The sequence below is a fragment of the Peromyscus californicus genome, unplaced genomic scaffold, assembly GCF_007827085.1.
Source record: "Peromyscus californicus insignis strain IS unplaced genomic scaffold, ASM782708v3 Scaffold_15__1_contigs__length_86483966, whole genome shotgun sequence".
NCBI lineage: Eukaryota > Metazoa > Chordata > Mammalia > Rodentia > Cricetidae > Peromyscus > Peromyscus californicus.
The window spans coordinates 21,836,196-21,856,418 of record NW_026294447.1 but is presented as its reverse complement, the minus strand read 5'-3'; the positions used below and the strand labels follow the sequence as shown (position 1 = coordinate 21,856,418).

The 20,223-nt window shown below is 41.0% G+C and overlaps 1 long non-coding RNA gene across 1 annotated transcript; it reads right to left on the bottom strand.

Moving 5' to 3' along the window:
• Positions 1–1,365: 1,365 nt before the first annotated feature.
• On the bottom strand, positions 1,366–19,829 carry LOC128110741 (uncharacterized). The gene is made up of 2 exons (XR_008218306.1): positions 19,555–19,829; positions 1,366–5,300 (listed from the first exon to the last, which is right to left on the bottom strand). It is a non-coding gene; the product is annotated as an uncharacterized LOC128110741 (long non-coding RNA).
• Positions 19,830–20,223: the final 394 nt, after the last annotated feature.

The window sequence follows — 20,223 nt, the reverse complement described above, 5'->3', positions numbered from 1 at the left end:
GGCCTCCCATGTGCTGTGATTAAAGGCCTGTTCCACCACACACGGCCCCAGGGCCAGTCTCTTCTAAGTAGAGGTAAGGGACACACTCCTAAGTGAACATCAAACCCACAGAGGGAACTCAGGACTTTCTGATGTCCAGTTGGTTTGTTAAAGAGCAATGAGGTTGTATTCTGTTCCCTGTCACACCTTTACTTTATGGGATCGATGACAGGATGCTTTGTGCTACTAGCCCTTCCCTGAGTGTGACTGAACGGGACCGCTGTGAGTGCACTAATCTGGGGGCATAAACCCCATAAGAGCTGAAGTAACTTGGATGCTTTTGCTTGGGAAGGAAAGTGTTCTTTAAGCCTATGAAGGACGCAGTGAAGAAGGAACACAAGAAAATGAGCTTGCACTGTCATAACGTGGAAGGGAAGGGGGGGTGTCCTGACTACACTGAATCTTATGATTCTGCTGGGTTTTGTGAGATTTCGCTGGGGGTGTTTAAAAACCAGGGGGACTAGTGACATCGAGCTTCTTCGTAGTTGTTGACAAGGTGTACATCTTTTGAAAACTATCTGTTTAGGTCACATGCCCATTTGCCAAATAGATCATGTGCAGTTGTGGTGTTTGCGTTTCTTACTCGTTCCGGTGTTGGCCAGTATTTTCTCCCATCCTTCACTCCGCTGACTGCTTTCTTTTCTCTGCAAAGTATTTTTAGTCTGATAGAATTCAAATGAGTTTCCTATCTTACAGTTAAGTTTCTAACACATTTTGAGTTTTTTGTTTTATTTTGTTTTGTTTTAAATATGGTGAGAGATATGTCCACCTTTATTCTTCTGCTCATGGACACCCGATTTGGTCAGTACTATTTATGTAGGAAACTATCCTTTCTTCGACACATGATTGTAGCATCTTTGCTGCAGGTCAGCTCATTAGAGATCTGTAGGTTCCCTTCCTGGCCACTCTGTTTTGTTCCTTTGATCTATGGGTATCTGTTTTCATGCAAATGCCATGCTACTTCGATCCCTATAGCTTTGTAATGTGTTTGCAGTTAGGTAGGATCACGCCTTCTGCTTTGCTCTTTTTGCTCAAAATGACTTTGGTCACCTGGGATTTGTTTTTGTTGTTACATATGAACTTTAGAGCATGCGTATCAATGAAACACTACCTTATGCCTGTTAAAAAGACTCTCTTCCAAAAGGCAAAAGTCACAAGTGTTTCAAGGATATAGAAAAAGAGGGCACTTACACACTGGTGGAAATGGAATTGGTGCACCCATATGGAAAACAGTATGAAGGTTCTTTAAAAAATTAAAAATGTAACTATCATATAATGCACAACACCATTACTAGTTGTAAATCCAAAAGAAATGAAATAAACCTGTTGAAGAGACAGCCTTATATTTATGTTTATTGCAGCATCATTCACAATGGCCAAGAAATAGAAACAATCTAGCCATCAACTGAAGGAGAGAATAGGAAGCAAATGGGCAGATGAATACTATTCAGCCATTACAAGGATGAACTCCGTTTCATTTCAGTAACATGAATAGAATGGGAGATTGTTATTTGAAAGTTGGGCACAGAAAGACAAATACTGTGGGTACTAAGTCATTCATAGGATTGAAAAGTGGATCACAGAGAATCTGACAACAGAAGAGTGGTTATCAGAGGCTGGGGATGGAATGATAGGGAGACACTGGTCAACAAATGTTAAGTTATATTCATATAGGAGAAAAGGAATCTGGCATTCTATTGCCTAGTGGCTGCAGATATGATAATGTGCTATGTGTGTATATATATTTTTTAAAGTTAAAAAGATGGATTTGACCACAGTTCTCATCACAAAGGAATGACAAGCATTTTAGGAGATAAATTACCTTGATTAGAGGGTTGCACGTGTATCAAAACCTCGTGTGTCACACCACTGATGCGTAGATTTTTTTTTATATGTTAACTAAAATAAAGATGTCAGGTGTGCTGCTGACTGGATCAAGATAAAAGCCTAAGTGTATGTTCCTATGACACTTCTGTCAAGGGAAAGCTCTCCACTGAAGTCAATGTGTCTTCATGTGCCTCTAACCCAAGGCTGGCTGCTGCTTAGAAAATCTGCATGGCGGCCAGGGCTCTTCTGCCAGTGCACTGTAAACACAGCAACAGAGCAAGATGCGTGCTTCCTGGGAGGACTTGTCTCCGACAAGTCCTGTTTGCATCCACACGACCAGCCTCTCCTCCTACAATTAATTATGTGAATACATAATGTGAATAACAATAATACTGTGAATTTATGAGGTGAAATCATTATCCCTTTCCAATATTTGTAATATTTTGAATTATCCAATATTTTAATCAACAGTGTCATAGTTCCCTACATTTTCATATTCACTTCAAAAACATAACTGATTTCCATATAATATTTTAAGAATTTTTGACAGGTACAAATAACTGCAGTGACAAAGTCTGGGTTTCTTATCCTGTGAAAATAAATGAGTGCCCAAGAGCAGTGGCACATCTGAGAGGTGGGGGATGGTAGATAGAAGGTTCCAAGTTAGCCTGACTAACCCGTGCAAGCTGTTCTGCATAGCGAGACCCCTTCTCGTCAAACTTTAATAAAAAGGCGGATCTTTAAAAATACATTTATCTGCATTGAAGGAACAGGACTTGTGTTACTTTCTGTATTTAATGTCCAGATAGTGGTCTGCAGACATATATGTAGGACGTATATTTCTTTAGTGAAATCAGTCCTCAAAGGGCTTGGACCCCTTGGGCTGTATTAGAAGAAACATGTGGGGATGATGGTTCTGATTCTGCGGTAACTCCCCTTCCGTGGCCGGTGTTTTCATCGGAAAATGGAGGGGACCGGGCTTGCCGTCAACTCTTGGTGCTGTCCTCAACCACTCTCCACTTTATTTTTAGACACAGCATCTCTCGCTGAACCTGGAGCTCACTAATTCAGCCAGGCTGGCTTACCAGAGCGTCCCAGAGCTCCTCGTGTCTCTGCTTTCACAGCAGTGAGACTGCTGTCCTGTAGCATCTCATCCGATTTTAAGTGGATGCTGAGGATCAAACTCGGGTCCTCATGCTCTCATGATAAGCACTCTATCGGCTGAGCTTTCTCTCCAGCCCCAGCATGCCTACTCTTAATGCTTTATATTGAACTTAGTCAATCAGCGTCTTCGTGTCCTTGGGCTGAAATAACAGAAATACTCACAACTGAGATACTTTAGAAACGTTGGGGTCTGTTGAAAAGATCACGTATTAAGTTAGAAATGGAGTTCAGAACCATGCTGTCATTAGAAATGATTTCTAAGAACACAGGCTGGATGACCCAGAGACCTAGGATAGAACCAAACACGACCGGAGGGGGAAAATGTCAATGTAATGATGGCTAACAATATTCTGTTATACTCATAGATCAGTGCCTAGCCCAACTGTCATCAGAGAGGCTTCCTCCATCAACTGATGGAGACAGATGCAGACCCACAGCCAAACATTAGGCGGAGTTCTGGGAATCCTGCAGAAGAAAGGGAGACAGGATTGTAGGAACCAGAGGGGTCAAGGACACCACAAGAAAACCCACAGAATCAACTAACTTGGGTTCACAGAGACTGAACTGACAACCAGGGAGCCTGCATGGGACTGACCTAGGCCCTCTGCATATATGTGATAGTTGTGTAGCTTGGTCCTCTGGTGAGACTCTGACTCTTTTATAGGCCTTTGGGACCCTATTCTTCATACTGGGTCGCCTTGCCCAGTCTTAACATAAGAAGAGGTGTTTAGTCTGACTGCAACTTGATATGCCATGCTTTGTTGAGATCCTTGGGAGACCTGCACCTTCCTAAACAGAAACAGAGGAGGAGTAGATAGGGGGCAGGGGGGCCCCCCTGGCCCCTGAAGAGGGATGGGGGATGGGACTGAGAGGAGAGGAGGGAGGGGAAACTGCAGCTGGGATGTAAAATAAATAAATTTAAAAAAAAAGAACATGCAAAGAGAATCTGCTTACATTCCCATCATAATAATGAGTAAGTTATTGAAATAACAACTGGAAGTAATTTTCTCCTTCAAAATAATTACTTCTTTAATGACTGATGACTATTGACACTCAGACTGTGTCTATTTTATGTTACTTGATTAGAAAAGGTTGATAATAATTCTATAGTATCAGGTTTGTCTATGTTTTAAAATGTTGCCTTAAAATGCTTAGCCAATACTGCTTATATAAGGAGGATTTGCAGGAAACTTTTGAGATTAAAACGATCTAGTAAAATACTAAAAGGTGTTGTTTCCAAATATTAATTCTCAATAAAAATATACAATTACATTTCAGTAATTGTATCTTTTAGTATCTATAGACCTACTTGATATGTTCTCTTCTAGAATTATGATAGCATTTACTTTACCTTTCTGGCCATGTTTTCTCTCTAAAGTACAAAACTGTGATGACTTTATACTCAAATACATATTGAAATGCCATACATCCATATCTCCCACTTCTTGGTTATTTTGAATGTCCAGTGGTTATTTTAGGTGGCCATGGGAATATATTTTATTCCTAACTATACCATTATTGCAAATGTTAACTGTAGAAACACATTTTGTTTTAAAGCAGGAATTTAGAAAAGTAAAGATTTCTTCTCTAAGAATTCAGCCAGCAGATGCTTTGATAGCAAATGAGTACCCAATGTGCCAGGGAAAGTAGTTTTTGATGTGGAGCCAGAGAACGACTGTCCAGGATAGCTCACTCAGGTTTAAAAAGCGATCATATGTTTTGTTTTCACCCAGATTAAAAAAAAATCACACTGAAGAAGCATGGTAGCAGATGTTTGAACTGTTAGGAAGGGCTGAGACAGTACGATCAGATATGAGGCTAGCCTCAGCTATCTAGTAAGATGCTATCACATATACATCCAAAAAAATGTCACTTAGAACAAAGAGGTAAGAAGTCATAGCAGATAAGCAGGAGGAAGTTCCAGGGGTTAACAGGCAGTGGGAAAGAGAAAAACAGCCAGGGACCTAACCCTAGAAAGCCTCCAGCGTGGTGCTGAGATGTCTGTCACGTGGCCTGTCCTCCCCTTCATCCGCGTCATCCCTGAATGAAGGATGAGGACTGAACCATATTGTCAGCCCCTGTGAGGGGTCAGCCTCTCACAGTCCATCTGCCAGGAAGAGATTGATGTATTGGCAGAAGGTGACTCCGCAGATCAGATCGGCAGATGAACTCCATGTCCTGAGCAAGCCTTGTAGATTCAAGGCTTCTGAGCGGCCTCTTCAAGATGCTTTCCCGGGATTGCTCGGCCGAGTCAGCAGAGGAGGATCTTCCTAAAATATACCGAGTAGGAAATGGCTGAGATATAAACTGCAAAGTGCTGCATGAGATAATTAGGGTCAGAAGTAACTAGTCAGGAATTCAAAAGGGTATAAATAGGCCCTTGATTAGAAGTGCATGATGAAGAGGACGCCAAATGGGACTCCAGACGCAGACACAAACCAGGCCCTGAGAAGTGCGACTAGTTTTTAAAGCGAAAAGGAAAAAGTTCAGCCATTAATTTCAACTTTACATAATCACATAGGAAACAATTAAATGAAACAAGACGACCTGCTTGCTCAGAAATTAATTTCTATGCAAATCTTGAACCCTAAATTTGTTGCTAATCCTACTTGAGTTTAATCACCGCACACATTTAACTATGTTTTCTAAATGCCACTGTTTCAGAGTTTTCATAGCACATTTAGTCTTGATACAGGCATTATTATTCTTATGCTCCTCCTAACAAACAAAAAGAGGCACTCAAACCTAAACACAATCTTCCTCCCCGCCCCCCCCCCCTCTCTCTCTCTCTCTCTCTCTCACACACACACACACACACACACACACACACACACACACACACACACACACACATTTTGGGAAGCTAGTACATGCCCTAAAATAATCAAAATTGTACGCATCAGTTTGTCCCAGACCAATTGATCAGAGAATCCTGTAACAAACCTCTGGAACGTCTCCTGTGACCTAAGTGAGAATCCAGAAAATTATTAAGTGAGAGACGACAGCTGCTGTCGTGATTCTGTGACGTCACCAAGAGCCACAGGATCATGGAGTAATCATTTCCGAAAGAATCGTTTCCCCCTTGTAAGAGCCCTTTTGGTTGCTGTAACAAAATAGCGGAGCTATTAAAGTTGCAAGGAGGAGAGCTTCGTTTAGCTCATTTCTCAGAGGTTTCAGTCTATGGTTGTTTGGGGCCTGCAACGGCACAGGAGTACATCATGGCAGAGCACGAGAACTGTCCACCTTTATAGCGGTCAGGCTGTGGAGAAAGGAAGACAGGAAGGAGTAACTTTTGGTATTTTCAAGGACATGTCCCCTGAAATCTAATTTCCTTCTACTGGGCCCCTAGAGGTTCTAGCACCTCTCAGGAGGGCCACAGGCTGGCAGCCAAGCCTTCACCAGTAAGACATGTAAGCAGTCATCTCAGGATGTGGAAAAAAATGACCACAGGTTTAATGGAGACTCAAGCAGGTAGGGACTACTAAGCAAGTTTTCTTCTTTAGATAAAAACATACTTAATATTATACTTAATAAATACTTAGTATTTTCATATATAATACGTATGTGTTTAAAGTATAATTAATAAATAGTTAGTATGTAATAAAGATGACCAATTCATTAAGCTGGCTTTGAGATAAAGACACAGCCAGTCAGCCATTGTTGAATGTGAGCAGTAAACACAGCACATCACAGCGCTACCATAGCAGATCACAGTCCAGGGAGAGAGGTGGGGGGTAGGAGGAGATCTGGTGTGGAAAAGAGTCCTAGGTCTGCGGAACAGACATGTGTCAGAGGGTGTGCACAGAGGGCAGTTTCATTTGTTTTAGTTTTATTAAATTTCGTTCTGTTTTTATTATCCATAATTTTCTTCAAAAGTTGTATGGACTTACTTCTTACCATGTCTGTGCGGTATCTGTGTCTGCGTGTGGGCACTTGCATGTGGATGCAGGTTCCCACAGAGATCAGAAGCAGCAGTTTACCCTGGAGCTAGAGTTGCAGGCAGCTATGAGCCTCTCAACATGAGTACTGGGAATCAAACTTGGGTTCTCCAGAAAAGCACTAAATGTTCCTCACTGCCGAGCCATCTCCACAGCCCTCAAGTTCTCTAAAGGCGAAAGGAAGAAAACAAACCTCACTGGGAATCATTTGGAAGGACAGATGACCTATGATGACATGTGTTATCAACACAGTTTCATTGCTCCAGGCCAGAGGAGAGTCTATGATCTCCAAGGACCTGAAGCCACAGCACAGTCTTTAATGATAGATGCTATAAAAAAAGGTCAGCTCCTGTGTGTGATCACAGCGCCTGGAGTAGGTACAGGAAGGCAGGCAGAGAGACGGACTACAGGAAGAGACCCAAGAGGCCATGCCACATGGCTCATCATCCAACAGTTTCCCAAAACCATACCACTACTTTGGATCCTCAACCCCTCTGAACATTCCCTGCAACTTCCTTTTCGAGAAGTTGGGATGTTTTCCCATTCTCCAAATCCTCCATGACCTTTTAAATTCAGAACATGATCTGTACAGTTGCATACTAAAATTTTCATTCTCAACACTTAAAAATGTAGAATTTTTTGGATCTTTCCCTTTCTCAAATACAGAGGAAATGTTTGTTCTTTGACACCCCCCACCACCACCAAAAAAAGAAAAGAAAAGAACAAGAAACAATTAGAAAGTGCGTATTAAATTTAACCCGTCATTTTGTGGGACTTCACTAGACAGGGATTGCTACTGTGTCATCCATGTCACTTTATTTTGACTTGCCCCTTAAAATCTATGCTATGGAATCATTTCTGAAGTAAATTTAACTGGTTGAACTTATTTAACTAGTTAACCTCTCCTTGAATGTAATATGAGATGAATGCAGCCAAAACTTAAACTGAATGTGACTTGAAAGCAGATCTCTTCGAGAGGACAGCCCCTAAATGAAGATATAGTTAAACTTTTTCATTGAATTATCAGAAGTGGCAAAATTTTTTCTTTGTTCTCCTTCTGTTTAAGACACTCAAGTTCCTTTCTTTTTTTTTTTTCTTCGTTTTTCAAGACAGAGCTTCTCTGGGTAGTTTTGGTGCCTGTCCTGGATCTCGCTCTGTAGACCAGGCTGGCCTCGAACTCACAGAGATCCGTGTGGCTCTGCCTCCCGAGTGGTGGGATCAAAGGCATGCACCACCGCTACCCAGCCTCAAGTTTCTTTATAATGGCACCCCACTGTGTTTCAAAGATCGGTTAAGGCAGAGCAAATCACATCCTTATATAAAAGAGGGAAAAATAATAAAGGACTGTCACCAAGTGTTGAGATAGATTCTTATGGTTGGCACTCTGAATGGCTCTGCGCTTTAGTGTGGCCGTCCCACTTTGTGGAGAGGCAAAAACACAGGATCGAGCACCACACTTCACTATTTGCCTTGGTTAAAGGGGCAAAACAGATTTCTTCCTACCAGAGGAGGGATTGTTGAGTCATGTTAGCAATGCATGGAATACTACATAGTAAAAAAAGAAGAAGAAGAGTTTCACTCCCGTATACTGACCTGGAAAGACTTCTAAGATAAAGAATGAGTGCAAAAAATCTTGCTGCTTGCTAATATACAAAGCTGGGACCACTCACTAGCCACAGACTTGCATCTGTCCATATACTTGCGTATTCCTGTGTGTAATAAGTGCGTGTAATATATGTGTGTGATAAGTGGGCAAAGGCTTGAAGGCGTGCACCGCAGAGGAGGGGGACTGAGTTGGAGGGAAAGGTGAGGAGGCAGTGAAGAAGAATTTGTTACTTCGTTTGCTTTTACATTACTTACAGCTTTCTATGCTGAAACCTTTTAAAAATAATTAAATACACATAACCACATAACCAGTATCAATTGTTAACTAGAGAAAAGAGTAACTTCAAGCAGGTAGATAAAAAACCCACAGGGTGTGCGAGCATACATTAGAGAAAGGGTGGAAGTCTCCTTGGGAAGGCTGGGACTGCCTCAGCGCCAGCCTCCTCGCTCTTTCCTTGGTATCAAATGCAACATTTTCAAACTCCAAATTGTGTAGGCCCAAAGCACAGCTTCTCTGGTTGGTGTGCACTGCACTGCGACTTTACACGACACAGGCTGGATCGTTTCATTCTGTGTGTCAAGTGCGTCAGTTAAAAAGCATAAGACACATGCATTTTACCTGAGATATATCACCCTGACGAGGTCCCAGAACAAATAGGTTGCAGACTGTCAAGTTTTCTAAGCACTTAAGAGTCCTGAACATTGTGATGCGCCTCACGTGTTGTAGACATACATGACACAGACCGTCAAATGCACAGCCCTATCTTGCTTTTGTTAAATTTTTGACAAGCAATTTTTAGTCAGTAATGCTTGTTCATTGGCATAATACAAAAAGGACTTTTAAGTACTATTCACTCAACACTGTTAGGATTAAATATGTTCGTGTAAGTCTATAACTTCTCAGAATTATTAGAGTTAATATACAACACAAGTAACTAAAACATAATAACAGTGTAAACTGTGAGAATTTTCGTCCTGTGTATTCATGTTTGCCTAGTTCTCAGTTCCCTCCTTTCCTCCCATTCTTTTTCCTTTTTTTCTCTCCTGTCTTTTCTTCCTGATTGCTTTCCATAAACATACATTATATATTATGTGTCACTCAATGTACTGGGCACTGGAACCAAGGCTGAGTGTGACAGAGTTCCCTGCTCCATGTGAGTGTGCACTGTAGAAGGGAAGACACGTATGTAAACAAGGGAATCTGAATAAAACAGTGTCATAAATAAACTTGCATGAGAAATGAAATAACACTCGTTGGGCATCTCCCATATGCCAAACGTCAAACACCACAGGGGACAGTTTAGGCACATCATGCATACAACTCACAGTCAGCTCTCTCTCTCTCTCTCTCTCTCTCTCTCTCTCTCTCTCTCTCTCTCTCTCTCTCTCTCTCTCTCTCTCACACACACACACACACACACACACACACACACACACACCTCTTCTAAGCTAGAAACACAAAGTTAAGTACTAAAACAATTCTGGAGCACCTAACACATAATCAGCAAAGTGATCAAGGTCTTTAGGGCGTTACATTATAAACTCAGCCAAATTAATTGACTCCCAGATACCTGCTCTAGAACTGGATCCCAAATCTTGGTACCCACTATCTAAGCCCACTTTTAGAAAAAAAAAAGAAAGGGGGGGCTGGGGAAGGCCATCACAATGAAACACAGTGCTTGTCTTAAAAACTGAGTACTAAACTTCAAGCCTAAGCAGACAGCAATAGTTGTCTCAGGTCCTGTGAGCAGGATGGGTCTGGGCAACACCGGCATTCTGTGGTTATAAAATGGGAAATCTAAGTATTAACCGAAAGTATTAACTAAAAGGACAACCAATGAAACTTCCAAAAATATGGCTTAGTTTAACATTTTTTCTTTGTTAATAAAGATGAAAGCTTATGTGCTTTCTTCTTTCCTTCCAACAAATGTAAATCAAATATCTATTATGCCCTGGGCTTGGGGATAGACACTCCAGACAGTCCAACAATGACAGACTGCAGAGAAATTATTCAGTGACAGGAGAGGTGCTGCTGTCCTATGGACACGGTCACCATGCTAGAGCATTGCCTTATGTGCCATACGAAGATTATCTCAGTTAATACTTAAAACTACTGTGTCAGGTAGGTATGAACATTGTCTTCATCTTATGAACAAAACCACAAGATTAACAGGCGTTAAGTCCTCACTCAATCTCACAAATTCAGAAAGTTGCGTTACTGGGCATGTTTGTAGTTCAACGGGCACATACTGCTGCTGTGATAGAATTATAGAGAACTGTGGAAGCTAGAAAGATGTAAAAGTGGATGACCCACTTAGCTCCAGGCAGCCCAGGGATGCTTTATCCAGAGATGCTCTACAAAGGAGATAACATTTGGGATTTAGCTTGAAAGAAGAAATAGGGAATATTGACTTGGTGAAGAGAGGAAGGGTATTTTAGGCTGAGAAATACACCCCCCCCACACACACACACCCCACACACACATTTATATGGCCACGGAGTTATGAAAGGACATGGCAAGGTTAAAGAAAAATAAGTCAATAATCTAAAGCTGAAAGAACAAGGTTTGCATGCTTCAGCCAGGAGTTAAGTCCATAGGCTACAGAAAACTAAGAAGAAGTGAGCAGAATAACAAGTGTGTGTGTGTGTGTGTGTGTGTGTGTGTGTGTGTGTGTGTGTGTGTGTTGCAAAGTGGAGAGCGGGCTGGCCTATGCAGCTGTCATAGTCTAGGAGCGATCCAAGGAGCTGCCCTGAGACTCTGGTCCTGAAGATGACCAGGTGTTCAGGCTGCCTGTGTTGTGCAGGATGCTGAGAGTGTGTAGAAAATGAGGGAGGCAATGGTGGAAATAACACAGGTACACACCATTTATAAGCCATGTTATCCGAGCAAACATTTTTATATGTAATACCTTACTAACACCCAGTACATCCCTGAAAAGTTTTCTCTGTTCTTTACAGAGGAGAATTCTGATTGTTAAGAAAGTTATCCAAGGTCATACAGAAGGTCGCCAGCAGAGCTGGAATCCAAACCATCCAAGTCTGCCCACCCACACGGTCCACACCTTTTGATGGGGACACACACACACACACACACACACACACACACACACACACACACACAAGGAAACTACAATTTACAGTCTCATTCATCTCATTTGTCTTTACTGAACTTAAGTAAGGTAATTCAAGAGCTAAAGTGTGGAGGCATTAAGCAAACACAATACAGTAAGGGCCATATAATAAGCAGATGCTTAAAATGTAGGACTAGTCAGGGATTCTTGGAAAAATATGCCTTCTATTTCACCTCCGCTGGCACACTGCCATTCTCTTTACTCAAAGGGGAATTTATAGAGATGCATGCCATTTGCATTTGTGGTTTTGGCAACTTCTCAGGAAATGATGGCCTATATTAGACATTAAAGTAAAAATTACACCTAGTAACCCAACTCCAAGAACAACATCATCACAAATTATTTTGAGTAGATTTTATGCATATATATGTACACACACACACACACACACACACACACACACACACACACACACGCATATGCAAGAGCATGAGCAGTGTTTATTTAGAAAAACCAGGCTACTCTGCTGCCTATAGGACCTACTTACAAGATTGCATTCCATGGCTGAATACCCTTGATATGTTCTATCAAGCTTCACAATGCTGTGGCAAAGCACCATGATGCTATTCCTACCATCCACTAATGTTTACACACTGGAAAAGGCAACCCACATGGTGCAAGTATTATATAAACAGTCGGTGTCATTGTTTTTGTTTTCTTACTTATAATCATTATTGTTATGATTATTTTTCCAATCCAATCAGTGCAGTTGGTTTTTTTCTTCTCTTTATTCTTTGGGTGCCTACCACCCAGCTCCCAAATAAATACATGAAGACTTATTCTTTCTTACTTGAGAATGCCCAGCCTTAGCTTGGCTTGTTTCTAGCCAGGTTTTTTTTTTAACTTAAATTATCCCATCTACCTTTCACCTCTGGGCTTTTACCTTTCTCTCGTCTCTATTCCTTTCTTTCCTTCTTGCTCCGTTACTAACTGAGTGGCTGGGTGGTTGGCCCCTGGTGTCCTCCTCTCCTTCTCCTTTCCTCACTCTTCCCTCTTCCCCCTAGATTTCTCCTCCTGTTTATTCTCTCTGCCTGCCAGCCCAACCTATTTCTCTCTCCTGCCTAGCTATTGGCCGTTCAGCTCTTTATTAGACCAATCAGGTGTTTTAGGCAGGCAAAGTAACACAGCTTCACAGTTAAACAAATGCAACATAATAGAATGCAGCACCTCTTTGCATCATTAAACAAATATTCCACAACATAAGAGAATGTAACACATCTTTAATATTCTATAACAAATCAGTCATCAGCATTGCTATTACCAAGTGTAGACCCTGAAACCTGGTGAGGAGGGTCTAGTAGCAGGGATCCTACATGCTTTTATTTAAAAAAAAATCTAAGTGCACATGATTTCAAAAATGAAAAGGGGCTAGGATACAATTCAGTGGTGCAACACTTGCCTAGAATATGTGAAGCCCTGGGTCTGGTCCCCGATTCAAGACAAAACAAGACATCTTTGATTTGAAGAGCACATCCTTCAAATAACCAGATTTGTCCAAACAAACTAAGTACTATCTCATGGTTTCTCTTCATTTTACCCCTCTTTTCTTTTTCCTTTCAACACATACCATTTAATCCTGAGCTCTAATTCATACATTTACCCAACACATGGTTATTAAAGGCTTCATTGCTGCCCTGCCACTACACTGATCTCCCCAGGCATCTTAGCCAGACCTCCTGTCCACTTGAGGGACAAGGTCTGACAAGAGAATAGTGGGGGAAAGAGATGAACCATGCCAGAAAGCTACCCGGCCCACAACCTGCACCCCCTGCCAGAGTGTGCTTCACACCCAAGTGGTTAAGACACACTTCCTCTTGTCACACTCATCTTTGGGTGATGCTATGGTTTGTTACCACCTGAGACTTCTTTTCTTGTAGCTGAACTTGAGGCTCTCTCTCTCTTTCCCTTCATCATTTCCCCAGGCTGTGCAAGCTCTGCATGGACACCTTCTCATTAGGTTAGAGGCCAAACCGTGAGGCTCCGCTCCCCAGGACTCTGTCCACATACAATCCACTGCTGCTGATCTGGAACCCTATGTCAGCCTGCTGAAGGGCATATGACCAGGGAGGCTGGATCTGACCTACTTTATACACACTTCTCTCTCCCTTGGATCTTAATGAGTTCCCTCAAACTGTATCTTTTTGGTTTCCCTAAAATGCAGGGAAAGAAACAAGATTAAAAATATCTCTTCATCATATGCAATTTTATTAAAAGCTCTGTTTTAAAGCAAGCATATTTCAAGTGAACCACTACCATGAATCCATTATATAGGAGCTGGGACACAACCTGTCTTTTAAAATGTAGATTAAACTCTCAGAAAACACAATAAATATTTTGGCCAGTGACTCAGCCTTTCCTTTTAACCAACCTTTTGCGAGGAGTAATAAGGTGAGGAAAATAGATGTTTTGAAATGCATTTCATGTTTCCCTCTCCCCCTCCCACTTAAGGAGACTAATGAACAGTGAAATGGCCAAGAGGTAAGCAGGCAGGACGCCAGGGCAGAGAGCAGGAAGAGCAAAGGACAGAAATAAGTCACAATGGGTAGTTAGGTCTGAAACAATGTAGAATTCTGCAAATTCCCACTTTACAAGGTGAAAGGAGAGACGGGGAAATAACAGTGATGTGATTTCAGATAAAGACAGTAATTAACAGCTGCATATATTTTAACACGCCAAGCCCAATGCTTGCCAGGTATTTCATAGCTATTACTTCTCAGCAATCCTGCAAAAGTAGCATTATTATTACTACTCAAAAGAAAAATTTGGAGCCCCAGGATGTTCTGTAGCTTGCCCAAGTCTGCACAGAAAGGTGGTAGAGCCTAGATGGGAATCAGAGTCAATATTTTTCCCTTTGGCAACATATCTCCTCTGTACATACCTGAGAATCTACTGCAAAGCATTATACCTTTCTCAAATGGGACTATTTTGTTTATGCCAATTAAAACATTAAATAACATTCTAGTAAAACACATCATTGGCCTATAGATATAAACCTTAATGTGTACAAAAATCACCTCAGAGAGCTGGTTTACAGTACATGTTTCTGTGTACATCCTTAAGGATCAAGATTCATTAAGTCTGGGGAAGGGTCTAAAATAAAATCTACTTTTTTTTTTAAGCTATCACTATGTAGCCTAGGCTAGCTTTAAATTCACAATATTCCTGTCTTGGCCCACCTAGTGTTGGGATTACAGACATGTCACACTAGATATGACATAAATCTACCCTTCAGTGACATAAGTCATTCTCAGTTCACAGGTTGAGGAATAGTGCCATGGACCTTATCTCCAACTGCCAGTTCTCAAAGTAGCGTCCTTTACATTCTTGTTCACTTCATGCTAAGACATATGAGCTAGGCCTTGGAGATGCTCTGGTGTAGATGGAAAGAAGCATAATGCTTATGAAAGGAGTCCTGGTCAGGTAAAGCTCTGCTGCTAACAACTTCAGAAACATGTAGAATCGCTTGAAATTTTGTGGATCTTTGTTACTTCATACTTAATATAAAATGAAGAGTTCCTAAAATCCAAGACCTATGATTTTATTTAGCACGAGAAAGCCAATTGTTAACATAAGAAACCACAGAGATTAAACATTTTGGTGTTGAGATGTAAGTGGCAGGATTTAGTTTCTTTATTAATTGATAACAGCAAAATATCATGGGTCTGGAAGAAGAAAATGGGTTCCCAAAGATGGAAGCAGCTATAACTTTAGTTTTATCTTTGAGGCAATTCAGTTGTTTGCTTAGCAACCAGTTCCTTCAATCAGGTGATTGCATCTATGCCCAGGAATACTTCCAGTATAATATATTAAATCCTACAAATCAAGTTATTGTCCAATCATCCATTCTATTTCCAATGGCATCTTAAAATTGAAAGCTATTTTGAGTTCGCTTTTAAAGAACTAAAGATAGCTCTTGGCTTATATTAACATGCCCTCAGATATTAAAAACACAGGTTAAGAACTGCTGATTTACGACTTGGATAAATGGCCACAATGTGGCACAGTGGATAGCTGGTGTCCACAGGGACAAACTTAACAAGTGAAATGAGTCACACAAATGAAAACACAGTCACAAGGGCACGAAGACCCCTGGAAGAAGAGCTATACGGTTCTAACACACCAAGAAAAATCATGAAGTGCATCACGGCCCCTTCAGAGAATCATGCACACATTTACTCCCATGGAGCGATTCCTCTTCCATGGCTTGGTAACACCTCCCTAGGAGGCATGAATATGCTTCCTCAAATACAACAATCTGGCAAGAGAATTCGGTTGAAGAAATGGATGATGAAATGACATGACTGCGTGGAAAATCTGAATCATCAGAAATGAAGGAACCAATTCACTTAGCTATGAACTGAGTTGAGATGCACTACTTACAGTAATGCTCAGGGAGACATTGATTTCACATTTAGATAGTATGTAATATTTTCCCCAGTACTTTGTAGCATAATTTAACAGATCTTATTTAAAACGGAACTCTTCAACTCAATTGATGCTAGTTTTATCTTCAAATCTTTCAATTATACCACAGTCCCCAAAGCATCATATGAAGTAAACTCAATGCAGGCATACTCTAACACAGCTTATACAGCAGAGTCACTTAAGGAAGTACACTGAAATTATTTTTCGTATTTCATAAGGATAAATACAATTTCTCTAAGCATTTGCTCGTGATTTCCTTAGCAAGATTTGTAGGGTTCATAAATTGACTTTGACTTCTTCAGTTTGATTTCATAGCATCCAAGAGGCTTGAGATGTTTTCTCCTGAACAATAGAATACCACTGCAGGCTCTGTACTTAGAAGACAGGCTCGAAAGTTAAAATGAGAAGATTATTTTTCAGGTCAAGAGTACAATTTTAAAAATACTCTCTACTAATCTTTAATGGCATCCAAGAATCCTATGACCTAAAAAGCCAAGAACTGAACTTTATTTTCTGACTTATAAAAACACAATTCCAGCTCCTAACTTGTAATCCACACACGACTCAAAACCTGACTTGAGATCTGAAGCAGAGCCATCAATGGGGAGCAGGCTAGACAGACGCTAACCGAGGCATCTTGGGCCTTCATGTTTCCCTCTTCCTTTGAAGTGGATAAAACAGCTCCGTGAGCCTGAAAGGGACTGGGGAAACGACACAGCCTCTCCACCAAAACAAAGAGACGACTTCAAACTTCTATAATAATGACTTTCAGAAATCACTGCAGCGCAACTTGACCTGCAATTTTTAATTTGATTATCTAATTTCTGACAGACTTTGGGCCCACTTAAACTTTAGGAGTAATTACAGTTTAAGGAAATCCTACCAGTGCTGAGAGGAACACACACACACACACCACACACACACACACACACACACACACACACACACAGTGAGAGAGGGGAAGCGATATTGTTGGGAATGTATATATTTTGTAACTAAAGGGTAAATCTAAATTTTCTTATTGTTTCTAGGTATTCAGATTTTCATATTCTAAATAATTCTTCACAGCAATCCCTTGAGGCAAGTAAAGTTATAGATTTTGTTTTGCAGATAAGGAAATGGAGGCTTTCCCAAAGTTAACATATCAAAAGAGTTATAGCTTGGACTAGTGGAATCAGTACCCAGGCGGTTAGGTTCCATTTCTGACATGTTTAAAGAGTATGGTATATATGCCACCTTCCAAAATGGGAGAATTAAAATCAACTCCCTTTTTACTTTCCCAAGGTGACCCTGTAACGGTCAGCCTATCTCCTACCTACTTGTCATGAGCTGTCAAAATGAGGCAGTCATCTCTAAAGTCAGCAGTACGACACATTTAGAAGGGACAGGAAATGGGAACACCTTTCATTTATGATACATTGCACTATATTAAAGACAATGTACTTCACTTGGTACTTAGATGGCATGCTGTTGACACAGATCAGAAGACATGCCACATTGAACCTGTTCTTCTTTTCAACAAGAATGTCCTTAGCATAGTGGAAGCAAAGCTCAGCAGCCAAGGATTGCAGTTTCTTTTTAAAATGTGTTTGTGTGTGTGTGTGTGTGTGTGTGTGTGTGTGTGTGTGTGTGTGTGTGCAATCTCTTCTTTCCTGGTCTTCCTTTGTCTGACGCGGGGCTTTCTGTTGTTCATTACTGTACATGCTAAGCTAGCTGGACTGCATATTGTAAGAATGCTCCTGTCTCTGCCTCCCCACAGGCAAGCTCGGATTGCAGATATAAGCTACTGCATCCCACTCTGGTCCTCATGCTTGCAGGACAAACACTTTATCCACAGAACCATCTCCCCTGGCCTGAATGATGGTTTTCATGGACAGATTCCAAATCTTCATGTCGGGAGTTGAGGAAACTGGGGGAGCTCCACCTAGAATTTACAAGAGTGAATTCTTATGAGTGGCCATAAGACAGAATTTGTGTTCACACCACTTCCTTGATGTGCCTGCAAGAACATATTGCCATCTCTAACTAGAAAGCTTGGCCCAGACTTACTTTGTTAGCAGTGGAACCTTAATAGTTCATCTCTCATGTCTGGGGATCAAAGGGATTCAGTCCCGGTAGAGATACCAAAGATCCCAGAACCTGTGCAAATCCACATCTTAAGGGCACAGCCAACTGGAGTACACTATTCGCCTAAGGTCCTACTCAGCATTGCAGGTTATTTATTATCTGCTCTCACACAGATGCCTCTGTACAGTGACAATAACCACGCTCTTGTATTTTCAGTTCATTTGAAGCTTAAAGTCAAAATAGAAAAGGAAGTTGCTGGAAAACCCTGGAAAGGCTAAAAGGATTTTAATAAACCATGTCATGTTTAAAATTCCTAAAAATGCAAGTATCTTTTCAAAATTACCCCCATTAGTAATCACATTCTTACTGACTACAAGTCCATCCTATATTTCACAAAACATTTTATTATTTCCTTATTGGGCAAAGGTTATTCTTAAACCCGTGGTCAGATTAGAAGGTTGGGCAGATGGTACTTTCAATTCAAATGGATTTTTATGCCATTAAAAGGAACGTTTGCTCTGCCTAAGCAGAGTATTGACTCTAAGAGTCACAGGCTCCAGGCCATTTCCTGTGGGGTTTTCTTCCACCACCCTTTCAATTAGTCAGTCCAAGTGATGGTTCTCTAAACATGGTCATTTATTTCTCTCTGGAGGGTTGCCTTCTACCCCAACCAAGAAAGCTGATCATGCAAACTAGAGAAGGCTCTCTATACTCCCGCACCCCCAGCACAATATTTAGGATTAATCACAGTTCCTCAATGAGTGACAGAAGAAAAATACACTGTTTCCTTGTTCATCTCACACAGAAAACCATTTGTTGCAGTTTGAGTCGGAGCCAACTTCCATTGTTTAGACAACAATTAGTCAAATTATACCAATCACTAGTAATAATAACAGAAATTATATAATTGTAATTTAGACCAACGACCTTGGACTTATGAAAAATAGAAGTTGGGGTATTGCATTGCATAATACATTATTACAGTTCTATACTGCTAAACTCAAGGCTTTTGTATTAGTTGATTAACTTACAATACCCTTGACCTAAATATCTCTGAAAGCAACAAAACTATGCTAAGCTCCACAAAATGCTCGAGTGGCACTTTATTTGAAATGTGTCAGTCCATCGTTAAAATAAAACAAGACGGCCATGTAAACAACAACGTTAGCTATTTCACAAACACAGACTGACTTTGCAGAAAACATTTCAACTGCATCGTTTCTGAGAATTGGCCCTCGTTCAAATTATTGACTGATTACAGCAAATCAACATCGGGAGAAATGCTGAAACTGTGGTACACCCACTGTCGGTGAAGTTCACTGTAAGTAACAAAATGGGCTGTGCATACAAAAACCAACCTCAGGCTGCCTGCTTCACATCAACAGAACGAGGAATAAAAGCCTCTTCCAGCGCGGTAGGCAAATTTCCCCTTTAATAAGCAGCCAGGAAAAAGCAATATTTCAGTGTTTGCTCTCCTTCCTCCGAGGGAGAAGGTTTCACTAGGACTTATTTGACTTCCTTTTTACTCTGTCCTATTTTCTTGGCTCTCACAGTCAGCTCCAGTAGCAACACGACAATACCACTTTGCACTTGCCCAAAGCGCCTTTTCTCTCAAAGTCTCAGCTGTGGTCTATGCGAGGAGAGTATAAAACAGGGTGAACAATGCAAACATCTAAGTTCATCCTCTCATACAAATGTTTGAGAGACCTAGAATCATATTAACCCAATGCACGGCATGGAGGATCCCTGCCGGCCCCCCTAACCCCGACTCCGGCCCACTGAAAACCCTAACGAATGAGCAAACAAAGTCTCCAGAAAAAAAAAATGTTTAGTAGCCATGAGGCCTCTGGTAAGATTGGCCATTATCTTTACTGTGTCCCACATATAAAACAGAGCATGCCTTCATGAAGATGTGAAGAGTACTCAGCCTGAACCACCTAAAGCAAAACTGGGCAGAAGGTAGGGGATCCAGACTTTCAGAATTCTAAAATTAAGTCTGAAGTGGGTACCTAGAAAATACTCATGTT